The sequence below is a fragment of the Aulonocara sp. 'chitande type north' Nkhata Bay genome, linkage group LG6, assembly GCF_057382095.1.
Source record: "Aulonocara sp. 'chitande type north' Nkhata Bay isolate Kocher_YH1m ecotype deep benthic linkage group LG6, A_spYH_male_GT1.1, whole genome shotgun sequence".
NCBI classification, from domain to species: domain Eukaryota; kingdom Metazoa; phylum Chordata; class Actinopteri; order Cichliformes; family Cichlidae; genus Aulonocara; species Aulonocara sp. 'chitande type north' Nkhata Bay.
Genome location: NC_141349.1, coordinates 36,377,237 through 36,387,523, shown reverse-complemented (window position 1 = coordinate 36,387,523; position 10,287 = coordinate 36,377,237).

Here is a 10,287-nt window from a genome sequence, read left to right as displayed (position 1 = left end):
GTCCAGTTCTTTCGATTTGTCTTTCACTTGAAGACCTCCTGAAGAAATATGACGCGAGTCTACTTGGGAGGAAACAAGGAAAACCCTTTCATTATCTCCTGTGTCTGCGGTGTGGGAGAAATCAATAGAGGTGTCCATGCTGGATTCATCTATATTCTACTGTGTGAACCTAATACCCTCACATTGGGAAAGGAAGATGAGTGGGTGGTTTGAGGGGAAGAGGTGAAAGAATTTGAGAAACAGGGAAACACACTGGAGGGGAAAAGGACATTTGAGATGGAGAGGTCACAGAATTGTTTATACACAAAGTTTTTTGGTGCACTCACACAGGTACGAGCGACTTGCAGTTTTGGGGAAGTTTTCTAGATTTAGATGCAAGTGGGACAGTGGCTGTGCAAATATCACTCGTGAACTGGTTTGAACTGCAGCAGAAAACAAAACCTCTCCTAAGTCTAAGAGATATAAATGGAGACAACAGCATGTGGAGTTTTTTCTGAAAAAACAAACATATGAAACAGAAACATAACAGACATAACAGGCATTTCAGCTGTGGGAGTCATGCTAACGAGGCACTTGTTCAAACTCTGTGAAAATCCACACCCGCACACGTTCTAACAACCACATCACCTGTCACTGGGAGCCTCATTAAGCTGACAGGCGCTGGCCTGTCAGGGCAGGCCAAGACGTCAGAGCCCTCTCCTTCCTGTCATGACATGATGGATCTCTCCACCACTGGCTGCCAAGCTGCCACTCAAGTCCACCTTCCTGTGGCCGTCCATCAGGAAACACTCGCAAAGCATCCTGTTGATCAGCTTATTTGTATATCCACCACCACCTTTCACTCTCAAGTCTGACTGCATGTCCAGGAGAAGATCAAGATTAGCTCTTTTAGAAAGTTCTTCCCCTGTCCCCACTGTCAGCATGTGCACCAAAGTATTTGCATGAATGGAAAACTTTAAACTGTGCTGTATACCAGCATTGCCTGAAATAAGTGGCAAATAACAGACAAACTGAATTTCTCACCAAAAATCAGATTTCTTCAGTGTTCTGAACATCACAGCAGAACAAATTATTTTCCAGATAATTCCAGTTGCTAGTTACACTTGCTCCAAACAGGTGTAGTAGCATTTGTTTGGAATAATCTTATTTACCCTTGTTTGTCTCCTAAACTGCCAGATCTCTATTGAATTCACCTGGTAGAATACACCTGGTACTGGACAGGTACACGGGGTGCAGAGTTTATAAGCACAGCTCATAGGTTATTTGAGAGTGAAATATCTTCAGAAAGTTTTGTAGCTTCTGCTCTGTGAAATAAAATAAATACATAAGAATCCACAGTTTCTGTCAGAAGCATTTCAGGATTTGGATTTCCTTAAAGGGTGATTACTTTAATCTGTGATGTCAAACTGTCTTTCAGCATAAGCGTTAAAGTAGCATTAAAATCCTGAAATGAGTGAATTTTGCTGCAGACTAGAGAAACATTCAACTGCTAATGACGACTCTGACTTTGATGAATTCCCTCGTGAGGTTTGGTATTTTAAAGTCTTTGAGGAGAACCAATAGACTGTCAGTACAAGTGATGATCAAGCCTGACTGGACAGCTGTCAGCAAATGGGTGGCAGTGAGAGCTGCATACAGATGTGGTGCTGTATTGATGGTAGATATAGTTCACTGGTTTCAGTGCTATTAGGGTTTATATGGCGTTTTTGATGTGGGTTTTGTAGAACTAAATGTCATAAAGGATCATCCATACTATCTTTCAAATTCTTCATGTGATCGGCTACAGATCTCAGTTCTGTCACAAAATCTCGAAAAATACATGGTTCGATGAATGTTCTCTTGTTTTAAGGATCTTGCTGGCTGCCTGCAAAGAAAACTAAGACCTATTGATTAAAGTCATGCTTCATTAGGTGTGACTTTGTACTTTAGCTTAGATCAATTTCAATTAATTAACTTGTGACTTCACTAGAAAGGAATAATAAAGTCAGATTGCCGTGCACAAGGATGTATAGCTTGCGTAATTTAGGTGCCCCCTGAAAAGAGATACACCGCACCAGTGTCAGTGCTATGACACAGGACCAGATGCCGCATTCATCAATGTTGAGCCTGTGTGCCAAAAAATCACAGTTACGGCAAACTGTTCTTTTATGTAGTTAATGACTATTTCTGAGATCCACTTTCACCATTGCAGATTTCGCATCATGAGCACAGAGGTCCACCTAGGTCAGCCGGCCAGTTGGTGCATTTGTGTGCAGAGTTTGCATGTTCTCTTCTGTGCATTTTCCTTAGCTAATCCTGCTTTCTTCCACATTTGAAAGACATGCATGGGTTAGACCATTTAGCATTTCTAAATTGGCAATAGCTGTGAATGTGAGCAGGAATGGTCGTCTGTAACTCTATCAGCCCTCCAATAGATAGGTGGCTTGTCCAGGTGTAAGCTGCCTTTTACCTTCTGATGGCTGGGATACAATGGATGAACTGGGTATATACAAATGTCACATAAATGTGTGAGATTTAGCCATATAGACAATTTTGTATCTGCAGTAGCTGGCATGTTGACAGTAAAAGAATACATATCTTCTATATACTTGTCATTTTCCAGGACAAAAACGGTGCCCCCCCCCCCCCCCCCCCCCCCCCCCGCACACACACACACACACACACACACACACACACACATATAATAGTTGCTTTTCAGTTGGTATTACAGATTGAGTAGGAGGTGGCATCTCAATTCCACGTCTCCCTTACAATATTTTGGTTTCACTTCAGGGGTGGCTGTCATGTTGCCCAACTTCAAACAATCTATGGCGTATACCTGCTGGTGCCTGAAGTCTGTGAGCCCAGCAAATCTGATACTGAGATTTGTTGACTGTCAGCCTTACACAGAGCTCTTTAAGTAGTTATGCAAACACCTTTTAACCATGCTGAAGCTGAATACACAAAGATCCCGGGCCGGACGTTAATATCAGACAACCATTAACTACCTAGAGACACAGGACATTGAATTGTATGATTAACTGAATGTATTTCTTCAAACACATCTCCTGAAGCACATCCACACCTCACAAAGTGTAAGTACACAGATATTGTCAGCTTTGGAGATAACAGTATCAGACACCTGACACCTCCAGTGCTCGATCCCTCCATCCAACATTCCTGTGTGTCCCTTTCTCTGTTAGTATCATCAAAGAGCAGCTGGTGGCAGACGGTGTCCCATTGAGATGTGTATCCATCTGGTGGAGCCATTTGACAGCAGACAGCTAGTGAGGCACACGTACGCTCAGCCAGTTTGTACCAATTTAATGCTGCATGGTCTCATATGTGAGTCCCAGCGGTGACCCTGTGACCTGCCCACAGCAGAGCAGGCGGGGTTGTAAATAGCTTGGTGCACATAAGTAATGAGGTTATCAATTAGAGGGAGGCTTGCTTGCATTTGTCCCTGTTATGATGCCGTGTTGTCAAAAGGGCTTCTGGGAAAAGGGAATCTAGGTGTGAATTTGTAATTTTCACTTCATTTAAAGACCCAGAAGCTTGTTTCCTATTATGGGATGTTTTATTGTGAGCAGATGTTTTCCACTGCAGGGAAGGTTTGAGGATTTGCATGATAAATTACCCAGACAAGGCTACAAGTGATGATGTCCCATTATCTAGAGAAAGATAAAACTGTGCCATCAAACATTATATTTGCTTTCTGAGCTCACCCTCATGCACACAGAGACCACATATTCAGGTTTGCTGTGGATTTCTGTTTATACGTGGTGACCCACCGATAATGGCGTGTGTACTATGGTGGGTCACTCAGTATTCCTCTCAGCAGCTGGCCAGATGAAGTGAGCCAAAGGGTCCTGGGAGGTGAGGAGACAGAAAAACAGCCCAGGCCAGGGATCTTATACTCTCGTCGCATCCTTACCCTCAGAGGCCATGTATTATTCACAGAGGAAGACAAAGGATGTACCTCAGCTTGAGGCTTGGCAAGAAGAAAGAGGAAAAATGATGAAGGGAGGGACAGTAGCAGCCAGAGATGTGATGATGGCAGCAGTTGGGGGATGAGAACTTGTGAGAAAGAGATAAACTGATGCAAAGTGATGATATAAATTTAGTCAGGAGATCAAAAATGAGATGAAGATTGCTTGCTAGTATAAAAAGCTGTGCATCTACAGCAGCAAACACTTGAGCATTTGATATCACTGATTAGCACTCCTTCAGTCAGAGGGGAGGAACTAATCAGTGAAATCACCTGCTGTTGTGTGTGGCTTAAACAAAATCGTGCATAAACATGATTTCAGTGGCACAGGGTTGGAGCCTGAGGAGCTAGACAGGAAACGCTCTTTTGATTGTGGGAACTTTTCGGAAGCAGCCTTAGACTGCAAAAAAAAATCTATATTTTTTCACTGACAATCCATCTTTTGACTGCTTATATGAAAGAAAAAAAAATCCCATATCTCAGCATATACATCCTTGATTCCTCTACTCACATCCTGACCTCATGTTTTAGTCCCTCATAACACAGATTCAAGATCAGAGAGACAAGAAAGAAACATCGGGGGGAGAAGTGGTGGCAACAGGCATATCATAAAATTTGGAGCTGTAATTTTAAAGCGATGTAAGCTAAAAAAAAAGAAAGAGACTTGGTTTAAAGTGCCTTCATTTGTCAGTTCATTCATAATGAATAACAGTGTTCATGTAAACGTTGAGATTTCAGACCACTTTGAATTCAATTCTGAAAATAGGACCTATTTAATGCATCATGGGTAAAAAAAAAACAAACCTATGCATCCTCAGCTATAGATGCTCCAGCAAGTCTCCTGATTCCTCGCTCCGCTCTCCTCTTGGTGCATTTTAAGAAGCGAGAAATTCTTCAACAGGGCATACTATCCCAATTTGCATGGGACAAGAGGCAGGGTACACCCTGGGCAGGGCTAACACAGAGACAGACAACTATTCACATTCATATTCATACCTATGAGCAATTTAGAATCACGAATTAACCTAAGCCCCACTTACTTCATGTCGTTGAAGCTGGAGCGATGAGAGAAAACCCACGCAGGCGTGGGGAGAACATGCAGACTCCACACAGTGAGGATCATGTGACAGTTTGGTTTAAAAGTCCCCTAAAGTTACTACTAAAGTAATTATGTTAGGGAATAATTTCTGTAACATGTGGATCTAAATAAACAGTGACACACCTGCAATTCACATTCTGGGCTTCACCCTTATTCCATGACTGGTCTGCAGTTATTACACTGAACAGTTAAGACACAGATTATTGAAATCAGCAGGTACGGAGTAACCTGCCAGTATTTTATTTCTCTACTGTCCAGGCATTAAGAGAAAGGAAATCACTTTCTGTTTATAAAACAACAGATTTTCTTTTAATGCCTGCACAGTAGAGAATTACTTAAAATATGTGTGTGTGTGCTTGCTTTCACAATAAATACATTTATGTCTTTAAACTTATGTGGTAATGATTTTTTGATGGTAAAAGCTGTGCACAGCGCATTTAGATTCTGACAGCGTTCCATCCATGTGTCTTCCGTCTTGCACCAAAGACCGCCCACACTAGCTTACCCATTCCTCCTCAGGCTAACCAACAGTAGAGGTCAGTGAGGATTTCACACTGTCTCACACACATACCTTACATGCCTCTTTTTTCTTTTGTTTTGCATTCGCACGGCTCTGCTAATCATATGCACCAAACACCAGTCAAATAAAATTTGCATAGAAAACCCTCTCGTGCTGCCCCTCGCCTGACTGTTCATGTACCTAATTAATCTAATTCATCAGAAAAGGTATGTCTGTGTAATCAAAACCCATGTTTTGTATCTGCCAGCACCATCATTATCCTGACACCAGAGCTCAGCAACGTGTGAAGGGTGAGACAAGACGATGAAACTTTAATTCTGGTTTCCCTCCTTGTTTCATTATCCTCAGTTATTGTGAAACATGACATTTTCCAAAGGCTGACACTAGAGCCACAGATTCCTCAGTATGTTTGGACCAGACATTATTGACAGACCAAGTCCAGAAATGAAAGTTTGATTGTTTCGCCGTAGCTGTAAACATAATTAATAAACACCTTATTAAGTCGTGCATTCGTATTCGCTGGATGTGTAAAACACAGATACATTTCTCCTGACATTTTAGCAAATCCATACAACTTACAAGTAACACAGCTGAATATCATGAATAATTTTGCATATATATTGAGCAAATCTTTGATTTAAAAATAAATAAATTTGCTCATCACTATGCTGCCCTGTCCTGGAAGGGCAACTTTAATGACTAGTTGGGTGCTAATCAATACTAGTAGCACTGCAAGCCAATGTTTTAGATTTAACATTCAAAGCTCATTCTGCTGATGTACAAAAGAAAGGTCTTAGTATACGGAAGCTTTTTGGTCAAGGCTTCCTCAAGGGGTGTCGGCAGCCATGCCTGCTGCTTTTGTCCTTCTCTATAATGTGACTTTGCTCAAAGACTTCTACAACTCCAGACTGATCAACTTCTCCAATGCATACACCAGACATCCCTCCGTCTCTCCACACCCTTTGTGTCAGTCGTCCTCCCCTTTCGTCAAGCTCCAAAGCCCATACACATGACAGTATAGACTACAGCACCAGTCTGTTGGAACCAAAGGCTGAGCAGAGCGATGAGGGGAAGGGGAGGAGACATGTGACAAAACGAGATGGATAGAGAGGAGGAGAGAAAAAGAGTCAGTCCTTCCCAGAACCTGTCAGCCTTTTTATTACCATGATGTCTGTGCTTTTATCACCGTACCCGCCAACAAAAATCTCTTAAAGCCAATGGGCCGGCAGCTATGCTGAGACCTTGTTGAATGCGAGCGGGCCTGAACAGTCCATTGATCCGTTAGGCATTTGAGCTTCACTTGTGTGGGATGTAGGGAAGGGCACTGGAAAATGTGTAGAGGACAGGCAGCGGCAGTGGTCAGTGAGACTCATTTGTTCAAGGAGAGATTTGTGGACAGGCAGAAGATTAGAAGACACCGCTGGTACATGGCTCACCTTACACTGTGAAGAGCTGTGCAGCAGACACAGACTAATGCTGTGTCGTAGTAAAACAATTGTCCCCTTGGACTAAAAAGAAAGGAAGGCAGAAAGAGATAAGAATCAAACAGAGATCATGCGAGCTTTAATTCATTTTAATCTACATAACTTAACATAACGGAATAAAACCAAATTATTGGAATTCAAATGTATTTGCATAGATATAATTACATATCTTTGGTGGCCATTCAATGTAATGAGCGATTCATAAGCTTCTCTATTTCAAGTCAGGAGACTTTCTTGCATGGACCTGGCCTCCATTATCCTCCCATATTTAAGATACACAGCTAAGAGCATCACAACTCACTGAAGAATTGCTAAATACTTCCAGACAAGCCAGTGTAAGGCATATTGAATTATTGATATTAATATTGATTAATAGAACCTAACTCAATTAAAAAATGCCTGAGCACTGGAATGCTTAAGCATGTGGAACCACATGCATGATGACACACCTGCAGTTCACATTCTGGGTTTCACAGTTGTTCTACTGTTGGTCTGCATTTACTAAACTGAACAGTTAGTTCATTTACAATCATGTGATAAATGTAAGTCTCCAACATCTTCTGCTGGAACTGTTTGGCTCTTGTGTTTCACTGTCTTTACAGCTCATTTCTCACTTTGTTATTTTGAGCTGGGCAGAAAGTATAAGAGTACAGCTGGTTTTCGATGGGTTTTGCTAAATAAAAGATTTCTGCTATGGCTCCAAACAACAATGATGATAGTGCTCAAAGTGACTCAAAACATTAAAGTTGCGGTCCAGAAAACTTAATAAAAAGAGCATGCTATAAAGGCTGCAGATTTAACTTGCACTTAAACACAACTGTAGCGAGAGGCAGCCTTGGGGATAAAAATCCTGTTTTCGATCATAATATGTATGAATGACGGGAGATTTTTAAGGCTTTCTGTGCACTCTTGCTCTCTCTGATTACATTAGTGGGGACACAGCCACCTCAGCTGTCATTGCATCTGGCATGCAGTAAGTAGGCATTAGGTTTCATAAAAGGGTGACATGACACACCTCTTTGTACAGATAGAGACTGGCACTTAGAGTCGGCCTGGTTTGCATCTAGGCTCACACACACACACATACAGGCTTCAGCTCCCACAAAAAGCAGCCAGTAGATACTATTACACATCATCCCCACCGCTGCCCGTCTTGTCATCATTCCTAATGAATATTTAATTTCCCCCCACCCCCGTGCCCCCTCTCTCTGGCCTTCTCATCAAACGTCTGGTATTAATGTGCCACAGACGGTGTGCTGCGCCGCTCTCCCTCCACTGCTCTACGATGACTTGTGTCCTGGCCAATGCACTATGACTGGTATAGGTGACTCAGGCTGGGCAGTGAGCCACTGCAGTGTGGGACGACATGAATGGAGAGAGTTATGTTAAGTGACAGCATGATGCAAATATGCAGGCGAAGGCCCAGGAAATTTGTATAAATTCACTTGCTGTAAGAACGAAAACCTCATTGGAAAAAAGGTTTTCTATAATAAGAATGGAGCTGTTTAACTGTGGGAATTTACAGATCATCTGGTTTATAAAGTTCACACTACTCCACAGTCTGCTGTTGTCATTAGTATAAGACCTCATGGGTCACTGAAATACAACCGGGAGCTGCAATAACACTGTTTAAGATGCACAGGCAGTGTTTTCTAAGCATAAGCAATGACAGCGTGTGATATATGCAATGGAACGACCCATAAAATCACACTAGAATGTCAGCAGACTGTAAGATAAGGATCCCTGCTTGCAGAGGTACCTGAGGGACAAACAATTTTCTCAAGAAATATATAGAAGTAATAGTAACTCATGTCTATAGAAGACTGCCATGTGTATTGAAGTTGAGTGACAATGTTATGTGATTAAACTGATGACACCGGTGTGTGTTGTTGTTGCAGCTTTTATTCCCCAGGTTGTTGCAGACAGACGCTGAGCTGAGTGGCTCACACTAATTGGCTGCATCTCAATCTCATCAATTCAAAATGCCAGCAGAGGAGCCCCAGTATGGCGTCTCAGCTGCTGTCAGAACGTTGTGCATTGAGTGACAAGACACCGGCACTCCTTTTCAATGAAATGGATGGAGCAAAAGGAGGTAGTCCATCCAGGATTCACATAAGCATTGTTGTCACATGTACAGTGTGTAGGTGGGAGAGGAGACAGCCTAACAACTGTCACAGATATAAAAAAAAAAATAATAATAATAATGATGGTCAAAAAGCTCTCTATTTAAAGCACAAACTGATGAAGAGGAAAAGGGCAGAAAAGTAATTTTGCTTGTCATCAACTATGCATTCTACCTGTATAAAGGTTCTTTTAGGCTAACTTTTGAATAAATGCCTTCCAGCTTACCCATATACACTATGTTATATACTGCATGCTGTAGCCATTGTTACTGCCATTTATGTGATTAATTAAGCTTCATAAAACCTCATTAATTTGACTCTGTTAGCATCCTCCGGGGCTAAACAGCAAAGCCAATCAGAAGTGTTCAGTAGCCACTAGAGGCTGGCCCAAAGGCGAGTACATCCCTACAGACTCCTGTGTTAAAATGCCCAAAATTATGTTATTAAAAAGCATGTTAATAGCCTGGGACAAAAACAGGTTTTGGTCTCTGGATAGTGAACTGCATAATGAACTTTATTTTTTTTTATAGTTCATCTATATAGCATGTTTGCTTTGATTGACAGGCATCTCAGCAGTGGCAGCTGTAGCTGAATACTGTCCATCAGGTTTTACCTTTGCTAATTGGAGTCAATGAACTGGTCTTGACAATGTTTGTACTATTAGGAGCTTTTTTTAAATGAAGACATACAGTATTGTGCAAAAGTCTTCCATTACCTCTCATTTCCTTATATTTTGCTTCCAAGGAGCTAGACTTGTGGTCGTTTGAAGGTTTTCTTTGGAAATTGACTGTTTTCTCAATCTTTCAGTCCAGTCCTTGTACATGACCATTTTCAGTGGTGTTTGTGTTTGGCAAGCCATTTAACACTTAAAAGGCACCTAACTCAAGGGATGAACCAGCATGTTGCCTACACATAACAGATGACTTAGTAAAGAACTCATTTTTAATCATATCTTAAGGCATTTTGAGATTTTAAGCAAAAACAAACAAACAACATAATTTGGTTCCACGTCTTTAGTCATAGCCAGAGACGACAGTTCGACAGGTCTAAAATAGTATTTTTGACTCAAAGAGCTATTAGCAAAAACTTGGCAT